General features: G+C 34.9%; 1 long non-coding RNA gene across 1 annotated transcript in view; it reads left to right on the top strand.

Annotated features, from left to right (window-relative positions):
* Positions 1 to 1,663: 1,663 nt before the first annotated feature.
* LOC141548504 (uncharacterized) overlaps positions 1,664 to 15,518 on the top strand; it is a 53,540-nt gene continuing 39,685 nt past the window's right edge. Inside the window, exons 1-2 of the long non-coding RNA XR_012483984.1 lie at positions 1,664 to 1,815; positions 3,412 to 3,519. This is a non-coding gene — a long non-coding RNA (uncharacterized LOC141548504). The remainder of the gene's footprint in view (positions 1,816 to 3,411; positions 3,520 to 15,518) is intronic.

Below are 15,518 nucleotides of genomic sequence, written 5' to 3'. Positions count from 1 at the left end.
AACTACCCATGATATTGAATGAAAAAAAATGGACTTAGAAATTTTATGGACTTTGTCTCAACCAAATTTTGACTCAATAGAATATTTAACATATAAGGGCCAACATCAAAGATTAATTTCAAGGGACTCAACAAGGACAAATGGTTTATATTTTTTATGTGGATATGCAAAGCAGTGATTGGGTAGCTCAAAAGAAAATTTGAGTATGATGTGACTCTAAAAAGCAAAGTTGTTTAGGAAAAGGTAAAAATAGGTATTAAAGGAGAGGGGGAACTGATAATTCTGAAAACCTACTCATATCAGATATGGGTTAAATAGGGAACACTACTATATATATATATATATATATATATATATATATATATATATATATATATATATATATATATATATATATATATGTATTCCTTTATAGATTTTGGGCAGTACTATAAACTTCACGGTATGTATGTGTATGAAATATATAGTATCCTCCAAAATCTTAAGGAGAGGAAATAGAATAAGGTAGAAGGATGTGTAAATTTATGGCAATGGGACGAAGTGTATAGATGAATAGGCTAGAGATAAAGGATAAAGTGGGGTCCAGAAGGGTGTTTAGATTAAGGGAGTAGGATAAGGTCTGCAAATTAATGGGATTTAGAAATAGGGGGAGAAAAAGTTGGGGGGGGTAAGACAATAAAGGAGGGATCCATGGGTGGGGATTCAGGAGAAGATTTTATTAGAAAAAAAGGTAGGGTTAGTAGTAATTGATCTCAAAGTCAAAGATTCAATCAAGAGAAAAATCTATTTTATATATTGTTTTAGATGCATGCCTACATATATATGCACATGTATATATGTATATGACTTGGACTGGGATGTTGAAAGGGGAAATAAAAAGTATACAGAAGAGAACAAAAGAATAACCCACAAGGAAAGAAAGCAAAGATGGAAAGTTATGAGTACAATATCTTCTATTACTATATATGCTTTCTTGAAATGAAAATTCATTGTTACATATTTTGCATCCTCCTTGGTCTTCTTCTAGGCACATGACAATGTTTTGTTCTGTTTTAAATTTTCCTTTTCTATTTTTTTCTTATTTTATATTTAATTTTAAATAAATAATTATATTTTTCCAAAAAAAGAATTGACTCTAAGTATCAATAACTACAATCTATGTTTTCCTACCCATTTTTTCCAATTTGCAAATTGATATAACTTAAATAGTGGCTTCCTCTGTATTTTCTGTTTTTTTTTTTTTTTTGACAGCTTCCTAGAGTTTTGAGAGTTTACCAAATTGATAAATGTCCAGTTGTATCCAGTTCTTTCTTTCTGGGCTATTTGGACAGCAATTATAAAACCTATTTAGTGAATTATTACAGCTATTTTTCCATTGTTTGTAGGACATAGGAAAAACACAGATAGCTCATCATCAGTCAGTCCAACACCTTCACCCTAAAATTTTTCAGCCATCCTTCTCCATTAAACCTTTTTATGAGAGGTATTACTACAAAATACCAAAGTTGCCCTATAGGAGTTTCATATTCCTTTTGCCTTTTATCCAGTCTCATCTTTCTATGTGAGCCTAAATGAGTTAAAATATTTTAAAAATACTTTCCTTTGTAGCTTTCCAGGTTAGACTTCAAAGGAATTCATGTCTCTCTTCCTTCAAATAGGACTGCATCTACGTTTGTTACAACATGTGGCTGTATCGGAATTTTTTGACATTTGACAAAAAGACTTCTCTCCAGTCTCTTCAGGGGAATCTGTTTTGAAACCATCTTTTTGCAGCTGCTCCAATTGCTGTCCAAATTGCACCCACAATTAATTACAGTAAGTGTGCATATAATTGTATAAATTTCTTCACTCACTTGTAACTTAATTTTAGAGCTAGAGATCACTTTTTCCTCACCCCACTAGATTTGTTTTTCTGCTTTCCTGTCATGGTAAAATGTAAACCATTTTCATCTGTCTCTTGAAATCCAAAAATTTTGATATCACCATATATTGTCAAAGCTCTCACATGACTTCTGCCCCCTACTGAAACTGCTTCCTTGACCTTAATCATTGACCAACTTCTTGCTGCCCAAATCCAGTGTCTTTTTATCGTTAACCTCTCTGTGGCATTTGACACTGTTGCCTATCCAGTCCTCCCTGAAATTCTTTCTTTGGCTTCAATGTATTGCAACGCCATCTCTTATCCACCATGTCTAAAATTGAATTTATCATCTATTCCCCAAAGGTAGCTACTGCACAAAAATCTGTATTTTGCTTACTGGTATCAGCCTTTTCCCTACCTCAAAGTTTGAAATTTTGATATTGTTTTTGTCACAGGTATTTTGGATCCTCTAGCGAGTTTATCTTCATAGTAAATTACAGCCCACATGCCAATAATATATTTTCTAAAACCCACATTGGTGCATTTTGCCTTTAAATCACCAACATTTCCTCCTTTCCCTTGTGACAAGGAATAAAAGGTCATGGGCAATTGACTTAACTTTTTTCCAATAATTCCATAATGATTTTTAACATTTCATAGCTTCCCCAATTGTGCCTCTTTTCTGTCAGGCCTTCCAGCAGTAATGTGTTTTTTATTTTCCTTTGTCAGTTTGCATGGAATAAGCTAAAACTTTAGAGGTGTTTTAATGTTTTTAATTTGTTTTTTTCCCTTGTATTCTTACAGATGTAGAGCATGTATTCCTGTGGTTATATATAGTTTTCAATTATTCTTCTGAATTATATTTAGTCACTTATGGAGGAAGCACTGTTTATTTTGGGAATGGTTTTAGAATTTTTTTTATATTCCCTTTTTAGCTTGAATATCAAATTTTTATCAGTGATATTTGATGAAAACATTTTCTTACCCTACTGTTTCTCTTCTAAAAATTGTAATGCTATGTAGTTGAAATATCGTTTACATGTAAAAAATTTATCCAATCAGTATTTTTTGTATAACACAACATCTTTGAATTAAATTAGTTTGTAATTATTTTTATTATATTGAATTGGCCCAATTATGATAGTTAATACTTTTGCAGGTTGTTTCTATTTGTCCAAAGCAAAAACTTTTTAACCTCTGATCCCACAAACTCCCAAGGGACCACAAATAGGTTTCAAGGGGCCCACAGATTTGATGGGAACAAATGCATCTTTATTTCAGTATAATAGGTTTCCTTTGGAATCTTAGGTATTCTATTTCATGCATTAAAAACATCATTCTGAAAGGGTTCCATAGACTTTTCCATATAGCCAAAGGTGCACATGTCAGAAAAAAAAGATTAAAAGCTCCAAGTCTAAAGAGTGTTTCATACAGTATTTTTCTAAAACTTGAATTTTGGGAGGTTCAAATCTAGATATTTAATGCATTTTATGGTTATTTTGAGGGGAATGTCTCTTACAATTTCTTCTTGTTTTTTGTTTATACTCTAGAAATGATGAGCTTTGTGGATTTGCTACCTTGGTCTAGTTTTTAATTATCCATTTGTCTTTTTGAAAACTGTGATTTTCTATGTTCACCATCATGACATCTGCCAACAGGTATAGTTTTTGTCTCCTTTTTAAAAATTTATACATACAATTTTGTCCACATTGCTGTAAATTACATTTCTTCAAATGAGTTCAAGACATCCTTGCTTAATTCCTTTTTGTATTGTGAAAACTTCTAGAGTTTTTCCATTATATAAAAGGCTCTATTTTAAATTTAAATACCTGCTTCTGTTCATATTAAAAAGGGCTCTCCTCTGCCTGTGTTTTTAAGTATTTTTAATATAAATGAATACTACATTTTGACCAAAGTTTTTTCAGCATGTTTTGAAATAATTGAGATTTTTGTTCTCTTTCTTCATGGCAATTAATCCAGCACTTAGTATAATGTCTGACACATAATGGGGGCAGCTAGATGCCAACCCTGGAATCAGGAGAACCTGAATTCAAAGTTAGTCTAAGACACTTACTCTCTGTATGATCCTTGTTGTGAAAAGAGGGAAGACAGAGGAACAGGGTTGAGACTTGAGGTAGGTATGTCTTGTGTCATCTCTATGCAGCTGATTTTCAGATTAATTTCTTGCTGTAGGGTGAGAGGTGGCAGAAAAAGTGCTGAATGAGCTCAGGGTCATTGAACATCAGTTCTTGGGTTGTTTTCTTTTTAAATCTTATTTTGCCATCCTAGACAATGGAAACCAGCAGAAGTTGCTTTATCTTTGGTACATAAATTCTTTTTTGGAAAGATCTGAGAAGTTATATAGAATGTCTAGTCCTCTATCTTGTTGCTTATGTGATGAAAAATCCAGACTTACTAATGCAAATGGAGGTTGGGGAGAAGAGATCTGGAGCATGTGCTATATATATTTTCTTTTAGAGGCAATAGACAGTCACTAGAATAAGGGTTTGACATCAAATGGGTGCTTAAGGATAGTCTCTTTGACAGCTTCAGGATGAATTGGAATTGAGGGAGACCTGAGATAGGGACACCAGTTATGAGGTCATTGAAGTGGACAAGAGATGATGAGCCTGTGAACTAAGGTGGTAGCTGTGGGTACAGAGTACAAGTTGTTTGCAAAAGATGGTGTTGAGGTAGAAATGGCAAAGTCTGTTAACTGATTGGATGTGTAGGGATGAGTGAGAGTAAAGAGTTGAAGATAATTTTAATGTTATGATCCTGAGACTGTAGAAAAATGGCGGTACCTTAGACAGAAAACAAAAGTTTGGAAAGAGAAGTGGGTTTGGAGGGGAAAAGAATTAGTTTTTTTTTTTATTCATTTTTCCAAATTATCCCCTCCCTCCCTCCACTCCCTCCCCCCGATGACAGGTAATCCCATACATTTTACATGTGTTACAATATAACCTAGATACAATATATGTGTGCAAATACCATTTTCTTGTTGCACATTAATTATTAGCTTCCAAAGGTATAAGTAACCTGGGTAGATAGACAGTAGTGCTAACAATTTACATTCGCTTCCCAGTGTTCCTTCTCTGGGTATAGTTATTTCTGTCCATCATTGATCAACTGGAAGTGAGTTGGATCTAAAAGAATTAGTTTTGTTTTAAACAAGGTGATAAAGTTTTTTTCTACATTTCCACATATTTTTCATTACTCTACAATATAGACTTTGTACTCCTACAAAACCACAAAATCAGAATCACAGAATGTCAGATTTATAAGGGCCTTCTCTAACTGTTCCAGTTCATATTGGCCCTTCTGTGAATTTTTATTACATTTATAACCACATATCTCAGGTATTAATATCACAAAAGCTCTGTGATAGATGCCACAGCAGAAATGATTTTTTAATAATTGAGTATCAGTGTCAAGTTAGGTATAAAGTCAGAAGATGTAGGTATGATAAAGAAGTTGGTAATGCTTTAGAAGATGTCATATGCAAAGTACAAATGAATGGGATATTATTATAGATTATTTAGATTTATTATAGATTATTATAATCTGCTATTATTTGTTGCCTATCTTCATCAGTAGCATTGGCCTGGTATATTAAGCCTCAGAAGAGTAATTGCAATAAGATATAAATATTCAGAAAAGCTGTATTTAGTAATTCATGTAGGAAAATGTGCCCAGATTAGTTCAGCAGTACGTTTTTATTAGGCAAACCCTGTCAATGGATGTTGACCTGGACTCAGAAATAAAAATTAGGAGTAAAACATTTTTGGCTCCATTTGGAGAAATCGACATTTTCAACGATTTTGCTAATGTACTAGCCCACCTTTTTGACCATATTGATCTACAGATGCTATATTATTGTGAATCATGGAACATCACAATTTTGGGAAGAAACCAAAATCTTATGTGACTCAAAGAGCAAAGAAATAGATATGTAATGAGATTGGGAGGGCTGAAGAATATCAGCAATGCTCTCAGCAAGGACAAGTAGTACTGCCAAAGAAGGTGGAACAGCCGCATAGAAAAAAAAACAAGTGATGATAGCCAAGGATAAGAATATGGGGATGGATTACTTCTGTCTATACCAAGTAACCATATTAGAGAGGTCAGAGATTCATCTGAGCATCAAATACATCAATATCATGCTGTTAGCTTTACTACTTTCACTACGAAAGTTCTTTTATGGGTAATGCAATATGAGTCTTCTCACCACAGGACCATGGAATGACAGAGAAAGATGTCCTAGGCCAGCCCCCTATTTAATAGATGACAAAACTGAGCTCCATAGAGGCACACTGAGTTGCACACAGTCATAGTGCCAGTTAATCAAATTGAATGGTAGTGGTACTGAATCTCAACTCCTGGACATGCAGGGGCTCCTCTTGGAGTTCCTATTGGGCTCCTTTTATTGTTGCTTATATCAGCTTTGTTTTTCAAACTAAATTGCAAGCACCTTGTGTCCAGGGACAATATCTTATAGAAACATTTCTCCAAGAGGTCACATATTAAGAACATATACAATATAATATTATTAAACTTAGGATCAAACTTAGGTTGTTCTTTATATAATGCTAATGAACAACACGTGGTGCAGTACTAATTGGATCCCTTTTGATAATCTGAACATTGCTGAATCAGAGTATTCAGGATTAAAAATTCATCTATGTTCCAGTTATTTAAGAATGAGTGAATAAATGAGCAAATGAAAAAAGCATTTATTAAGACTTTATTGTGTGCCAAACTTTGGGGATACAATCTCTGACATCAAGAAATTTATGGATTGTTTTTTTAGAGGAAGACAACAAACATGAAGTGATAGTAAGAAACATTTTGGTACAAAAAGTTATGAAGATGACGAGTGGAGTCATAGAGAAGTAGACTGACATATCTCTTGTAGCAACAATGGCAGAGTCTTTTGATTATTGTTTCAAACTGGAGCACAAATATAGATGAATATGGGAGTGATATGGGGAAAGGATTAGAAATGTATAAGCACAGGAGCAAGAGAACTATGACTGGTGTCTGCCTGAAAGAGTAGGTCAAGCTCAGCACTCGTTAATCTGAATGGCAGGGTTCACGGTGGAAGTTCTAATTGTAAAAGAGGTAAAGCTTTCAGGATATGGGTTTTGGTCTCAGCTTAGAGGTGGTTAGGGAAATTATGACTGAATTTATTCCTCTAGGGTAGTCTAATGGAGATTAAAATAGATTTCATGTGCCTATAAATACTGTTTAATACATACTCCAACCTATATATGCTAATTATAAATCAATAGATTTCCTATACAGAGTAATTAAACTTCCAAAGAGAGTCCTGTTTATTACATAAATTGATCTTTCACAAACCTATGCACTCAAGAAAGAAATCAATATATTTAAAAATTAGTTTAATTAAGACACAAAATAATCTATTATTTAGCTCAGTCAATAATATTAAAAGATGTCAGTATGCAAAACAGTAAACCTTTGAGTTTTCAGTTGGTCACATTGGCATAGAATTATAGAAACTCAAGAGTTGGAAAAGTCAGAATCCTAGAGTTGTTATCTCCAATTTCTCCAATTGATCCTCAAAAGCACCCCACAATCAAGATTCTTATTGCCTCTCTAGTATTATTCCCCTCAATGCATTTGCTGTCCTAGCCAAACTGGACTGCCAGCCAATAGCCCACTCTCAAGCCTTTACTCCTCTGCAAGTTCCTTTTCACAAATTGTAACTCTTATCTATAATGAGCTCTTATTTCCAACTCTTAGAATCCTCAGCTTCCCTAAGGGCTCACCTCAGATGCTACCTCCTGAGCTTTTCGTGATCCCCCTAAGCTATTAGTGTTTTTGTCTGCCTTTGACATTGCATTTTATTTATTTTCCTGTATCTTGAATCTGCCTAGTAGAGTGTAAGCTCTTTGAGGTCTCCTTTCTCATTTTTCTATATATCTGTAGTACTCCCACAGAGCTCTTATTTGAACCTCATGGTGTAGAGGTGATTCTGGGTTCTTGAGGACCTTAGGCACTTCTAACAGGCTAGAATGGCTTCAAGTATAAAATCCAGAAAAAAAAGTATCAACAGTATCATAGCCATGTCATAATGAAGCCTTTCATTAAAATGTAATCTAAAACCCAAAGCCCATTGACATAGGAATACCTTTTCATTAGTGCCCTGTGCTTATGTGAATAATGGGATAAAATTGACAGGAGTGGGAGACAAGAGAAATCTGAATGTTTTCCAGAGAGAAAAAGTCTCTGGGAAGACGCTGACAATGGAGAGTTTTGATCATATCCTCCTTTTCAGCTTGCTACAGGGAATTTTTCTTTTTGTCTGAGATCTGGGAGTCTCCCTCTCTTGGTTGAGCTAGATTTTCTTGCTCTTATTAGGATAATTTATTAAATCTATACTATCTGGAATATGTATACTTTCTCTGATTATTCTTTCCTTATTGACTTGCTGTTCAAAAAGAATCGGACTTTGAAATAGTGTACCATTAGCCTGTGAAGGAAATAAAAAATGCAGGCGGACAAAGGTAGAGGGATTGGGAATTCTATGTAGTGGTTCATAGTCGCCTCCCAAAGTTCTTTCCCTGGGTGTAGCTGGTTCAGTTCATTACTGCTCTATTGGAGCTGATTTGGTTCATATCACTGTTGAAGAGGGCCACGTCCATCAGCATACATCCTCATACAGTACTGTTGTTGAAGTATATAATGATCTCCTGTCCTGCTCATTTCACTCAGCATCAGTTCGTGGAAGTCTCTCCAGGCCTTTCTGAAATCATCCTGCTGGTCATTTCTTACAGAAGAGTAATATTCCATAATATTCACATAACACAATTTACCCAACCATTCTCCAATTGATGGGCATCCATTCATTTTCCAGTTTCTGGCCACTACAAAAATGGCTGCCGCAAACATTCTTGTACATATAGGTCCCTTTCCCTTCTTTAAGATCTCTTTGGGATATAAGCCCAGTAGAAACATTGTTGGATCAAAGGGAATGCACAGTTTGATAACTTTTTGAGCATAGTTCCAGATTGCTCTCCAGAATAGCTGGATGTATTCACAATTCCACCAACAATGTATCAGTGTCCCTGTTTTCCCACATCCCCTCCAACATTCCTCTTTATCTTTCCCTGTCATTCTAGCCATTATGACAGGTGTGTAGTGATATCTCAGAGTTGTCTTAATTTGGATTTCTCTGATTAATAATGACTTGGAGCATCTTTTCATATGGCAAGAAATAGTTTCAATTTCTTTGTCTGAGAATCGTCTGTTCATATCATTTGACCATTTATCAATGGGAGAATGGCTTGATTTCTTATAGAGTCAGTTCTCTATATATTTTGGAAATGAGGCCTTTATCAGAACCTTTAACTGTAAAAACATTTTCCCAAGTTTATTGCTTCCCTTCTAATCTTGTCTGCATTCGTGTTGTTTATACAAAAAACTTTTCAATTTGATATAATCAGATTTTTCTATTTTGTGATCAATAATGATATCTAGTTCTTATTTGGTCATAAATTCCTTCCTCTTCCACAGGTCTGAGAGGTAAACTATCCTATATTCTTCTAATTTATTTATAATCTCATTCTTTATGCCTAGGTCATGAACCCATTTTGACCTTATATTGGTGTACGGTGTTAAATGTGAGTCAATGCCTAGTTTCTGCCATATTAATTTCCAATTTTCCCAGCGATTTTTGTCAAATAGTGAATTCTTATCCCAAAAGCTGGGATCTTTGGGTTTTTCAGACACTAGATTATTAAGGTTATTGACTCTTTTGTCCTTTGAACCTAACCTATTCCATTGATCAACTATTCTATTTCTTAGCCAGTACCAAATGTGTAACCTGGATTTCTTGATGCCATTTTGGGGGAGAGTGTTTGTAGGATTGATTATTGATGATAGGGTTCTTTATTTGGCCATGTGTACACTGTGCTAGTGATATTTACTTATTTCGATGGCAAAGGTGAGGAGAGGTGAGGGTGGTAATAAATATATAGGAAATATATAGGAAAGTGTGGGTCAGAAGGAACAATGAGACTAAAGACATGTAACCTGCATTGAAACAGAATGCCTGTAAATCATAAACCTCCTCTTCAAAAACATTAGTAGAAACTAGATATAGCAAGCAACAAATATCATCAGAAAATTCCAATTTACTTATATTGTAACTAACATGAAAAGCTCATCATTGATATGGAAGCCATAAATACCTAGCATAGTGCCTGGCACATAGTAGGCATTTAAGAAATTCTTGTTGATCCAGGACTATGAAAACAAAACAAAAAAATCAGTAGTCTCTACTCCTGAGAAGCTTACACTCATTTAGAGGAGACAATGTGTACATTACAAATATATACAGAAAACTTTTGTGTGTATGACCCACATGTATAGGATAAATACATCATTATAGTGAGTGAAATGCAAGATACTTAGGAAGGGAGAACTAGTGGTTGTAACAGTGCTTGCATTTGGACCCTGAAGAAAACTAATTATACTCTGTGGATGGGTTAATGAGGGGAATATGCTCCAGGTGTGTGAGCCAGTCAGTTCCCAAGATATGGAGAGGGGAGATGGAATGTTCTTTGTGAAGACTAGAGAAAAGGTAAGCTTTTTAACTGTGAATGTGAATGGGGTGAACTCTCCCATAAAACAGAAGCATATAGCAGAGTGGATTAAAAGCCAGAACCTTACAATATGTTGTTTACAAGAAGCACATTTAAAGCAGAGCGATACATATAGATTAATAGTAAAAGCCTGGAGGAGAATCTCTTATGCTTCAGCTGAAGTAAGAAAAAAATAAGCTTGTTTAAACAGTATAAAAAGAGGAGGGAAAAATAAGTAAAGGCCTGTTTGTAAAGAGGGATAGGGGTATGGCAGTAATCTGAGGGGATCATGAAATACATTCTTTAGAAGGTGAGGCTTGAGGCAAGTCGGGAAGGAAACCTGGGATTCTTTTTTTATTTTATAATTATAATTTTTGACAGTACATATGCATGAGTAATTTTTTTATAACATTATCCCTTGTAATCATTTTTCCAAATTATCCCCTCCCTCCCTCTACTCCCTTCCCTAGATGACAGGCAATCCCATACATTTTACATGTGTTACAGTATAACCTAGATATAATATATGTGTGTAAATCCCATTTTCTTGTTGCACATTAATTATTAGCTTCCGAAGGTATAAGTAACCTGGGTAGATAGACAGTAGTGCTAACAATTTACATTCACCTCCCAGTGCTCCTTCTCTGGGTGTAGTTATTTCTGTTCATCATTGATCAGCTGGAAGTGAGTTGGATCTTCTTTATGTTGAAGATATCCACTTCCATCAGGATACATCTTCATACAGCATTGAAGTGTACAGAGATCTTCTGGTTCTATTCATTTCACTCAGCATCAGTTGATGTAAGTCTCTCCAAGCCTCTCTGTATTCCTCCTGCTGGTTATTTCTTACAGAGCAATAATATTCCATAACCTTCATATACCATAATTTACCCAACCATTCTCCAACTGATGGACATCCATTCATCTTCCAGTTTCTAGCCACTCCGAAAAGAGCTGCCACAAACATTTTGGCACACACAGGTCCCTTTCCCCTCTTTAGTATTTCTTTGGGATATAAGCCCAATAGCAGCAATTCTGGGTCAAAGGGTATGCACAGTTTGATAACTTTTTGGGCACAGTTCCAAATTGCTCTCCAGAATGGCTGGATTCTTTCACAACTCCACCAACAATGTATTAGTGTCCCAGTTTTCCCACAGCCCCTCCAACATTCATCATTCTTTGTTCCTGTCATCTTGGCCAATCTGACAGGTGTGTAGTGGTATCTCAGAGTTGTCTTAATTTGCATTTCTCTGATCAGTAGTGATTTGGAACACTCTTTCATGTGAGTGGATATAGTTTCAATTTCATCATCTGAGAATTGTCTGTTCATATTCTTTGACCATTTATCAATTGGAGAATGGTTTGATTTCTTATAAATTAGGGTCAGTTCTCTATATATTTTGGAAATGAGAACTTAATCAGAACCTTTAACTGTAAAAATATTTTCCCAATTTGTTACTTCCCTTCTAATCTTGAAACCTGAGATTCTAAGAAGACAGAGGGTGGGCAATGGAACCCAGACATTGGATTATGGTCTTTTTATGTTCCTATACACATTCTCTTTTAGGCATCAATGTGCTTTGCTTATATAAATTACATGTTATTGCTTTTTGCTTTTCTCCTGCTAGATTGTTCTTTATATTCATTATATTTGTATTCCCATTTACTTACTCTCACTTTGGAGGTACTTATCACCATAGATCACTTGTGCTAATTAGTTTTTAGGTGTAGGCCATAAATTCTGCCATTTATTCTCCTCTGATTTTCAGTATTCTCATTTCTCTTTTGAACCATTCTGGAACATCCAGCTGTGGTTCCACAGCCTCTTGGCAATTCAAGGAGTTCTATGTTTCATCAAGTACTGCTTTAATTTCCTTTGCCTTGCAATATTTATGTGTAGTATTTATGTGTTTAATTTATGGATACTGTGCAAGTTATCTTCCCTTCTAATTTTAGCATATTCCTTTTTGATTTATATGTTTGTGCTCTAGATTTTTCATTAAATTGTCTTCCTCCTGAGATCTTTGGTTGTTTTAGTGGGGACCAATTTCCCTCCTTTCTGTAGTTTCTTGGCTGGAATATATGTCAGTCATATATTGTCATTTTAGTTTATAGAAACCTAAAGAGTTCTAATTTTGCTATCTTCTGATTTTCCTCTAATGTTTTAACGTAGGCTCATACACCTAGAGTAGGAAGGGACCTCTGAGGTCACAGGCCAAACCCTTGACAGATGTAGAAATTCTGGGGTCTAAGGAGCTTGCTACTTCTGTCCATCCTTCAATTTCTTTCCATTCTTCATTAATTGCACTGAGCAATGATGATTCCATGGACAAATGATAGAGCATGTTACCTATCTTGAAAAAGAGAAAAGTTATTGACTCAAGTTGCAGATCCTGCTAATGTGAGCAAAATGGAGGCTTTAAGAGGAACTTAATGGAAGAAGGGGACAGGCAGGCTTTGTGGAGGGATGTTCTTTAGTAAGCAGGTCACCTAAGTGGTAGACTATTCCAGAGTGAGGAGACCCCAGACAGTAAGGGAAATTCCAGAATGAGGCAGTAATAGGGGCAGGATTTTGATGTCCTGAAGATCACAATTGGAATCAAAAGAAGAGAAAGTCAGGAGTGGAATTTGGAGAGAAATGGGGAAGTAGAGCTTGAATAACTTGGACAAACCCTCACTTAGGGAGTTCAGGGAGAAGCTCATCAGTAGGAGAAGAGCTAGATGGCTCCTGGAGGGTGAGAAGGCTGCTGGGATCTTGTGGAGAAATCCGGGGAGTCAGGGGTGGAGCTAGAAGAGGAGTGGGGGACAGGGCTATATAAAGTGATACAAACACTTGAAGTTGAAGCCCAGGGGACCAAGAGTTTGCAGATGGAAATGTGTATCACTTAGTTTGGGAGTATGATTTTATACTTTAAGCCTTTTCAGTAAATATTACTTTGCAATAGCTAATTGATGCTGCCTGGTTGATTAATATTGGGAAAATGTTAGCTGGTTAATTGATATTAGAGAGCACAGGAACTGGAGGCTCTAAAATGATAGTACTAGCAACTGCTTCAGTCCCTTAGGCTACCTCTAGGACCTTGAGGGGTATAGATTTTGCTACTGACATGTGAGGAACCAGGCTACTAAGTCAAGTAGGAGTTGGGAAAGTGAGCCCAGTAAGGATTCTTCATATTCATCATTTCTTAAGGTGTGGAAGATTCTATTATATATATATATATATATATATATATATATATATATATATATATATATATATATATATATATATATATATATATATATATATATATATATATGTAACACAGTTTGTTTAACCATTCTCTGGCTCATGGGTAGGTACTTTCTTTCCAAATCTTTGGTGCCCTAAAATATTGTTATAAATATTTTATTTGTGTATAGATTTTTCTTTCTGTCCTTGACCTTCTTTAGTATATAGCTAGCAGATACCTTTGGGCCAAAGGATTTGATTATATTAATCACTTTTTTAGCATCCTCTCTTAGCATAATTAGTAGAATAACTTATTCTTTAGCATAGTTTGTATGACTTTAAGTTTATTTCTAATAAATTCCATCCAATGCCCATCAGTTAAGGAATGGCTGAATAAGTTGTGGTATGTGAATGTTCTGGCATATTATTGTTCCATAAGATGATCAGCAGCATGATTTCAGAAAAGCCTGGAAAGACTTAAATGAACTAATGCTAAGTGAAGTGAACAAAACTAAGAGAACATTTTATTTAGTAACAAGATTATATAATGATCAACTTTGATGGTCATGGCTCTTTTCAACACTGAGGTATTTCAAGGCAACTCCAATAAACTTAGACTTGAGATGGAAGAGAGAGAGAGAGAGAGAGAGAGAGAGAGAGAGAGAGAGAGAGAGAGAGAGAGAGAGAGAGAGAGAGAGAGAGAGACTATGCAGACTGAATGTTGACAAAAGCATAGTATTTTCACATTTTTGTTGTTATTATTTGCTTGTTTTTTTGTTTTTCATGGAATTTTTCACTTTTTGATCTGATTTTTCTGGAGCAGCATGACAAATGTGAAAATGTATTTGGAAGAATTGCCCATGTTTGACAAATATGGATTACTTGCTGTCTAGAGGAGGGAGAGAGGGAGGTAGAAAAATTTGGAACAAAATGTTTTGTAAGACTGAATTTTGAAAACTATCTTTGCATGTTTTTTGAAAAATAAAAAAGCTATTATTATCGAAAAAAATTAAAAAGGAAAAAATACGTTCCAACCTATTTGGCTTATTCATTCTTTTGACCTATCAAAGACATGTGGTTTGCTCCCAGATAGATGTTATCTTTCTGATTCCTCTGTTGCCTTTCATTTCCACTCCAATCCTTCTCTTTAGGTACAGAGTAGTAGTCTCTAATGATCAGCTAAGCTTCTTCAGCCATGCACCTAAGTTATCAGATTTAGAAAATCTTATAAACATCTCCAGTTTTGCTTCACTTAGACACTAGTATATATCAGAGCAATGTCTCTTTACCTAAGGATCAACTATTATTTAGTGAGCTGGGCAGAGAAGAATATTGTGGTCACACTCAACTCTTTGTAAAAATTATATGTTTTGTAAACTGAGATCACTTTGCTGGTTGCATAAAAATCTAGATTTATATTCTCCCATAATGTAAGATTTAAGGAAATATATGTTATCTAGTATATTCCTTCAACACTACATCATTAAGAATATTTATTTTTATGCATCTCCAGAAAACACAACTTGATTTACCAGCAATTCATATTTCTTTACATTTCTGATTATCCAAACAATTTTATAGCCTACTTTCTAGACTAATAAATTATATAATTTCATGTTTCTGCCTGGACATTATATAGCATTTATCTCTCCTAGATACATTAGGAATTTTCAACTACCTGTAATAATTTTCTTAGTACAATTTCCATTTCATTGATATTTTTAGTATTAGTAAATTTACAGTTAAATAATTTTCCCTCTCTAGCTGGCATCATGCATGCAGAATATATAACTGTTTTGAACTGCCTTGAAGGCTCTCCAAAGACGATGATACCAAA

This window comes from Sminthopsis crassicaudata, chromosome X (assembly GCF_048593235.1).
Source record: "Sminthopsis crassicaudata isolate SCR6 chromosome X, ASM4859323v1, whole genome shotgun sequence".
Classification (NCBI taxonomy): domain Eukaryota; kingdom Metazoa; phylum Chordata; class Mammalia; order Dasyuromorphia; family Dasyuridae; genus Sminthopsis; species Sminthopsis crassicaudata.
Note: the sequence above shows the minus strand (reverse complement) of the source record. Positions and strands in the feature narration are given on the sequence as shown.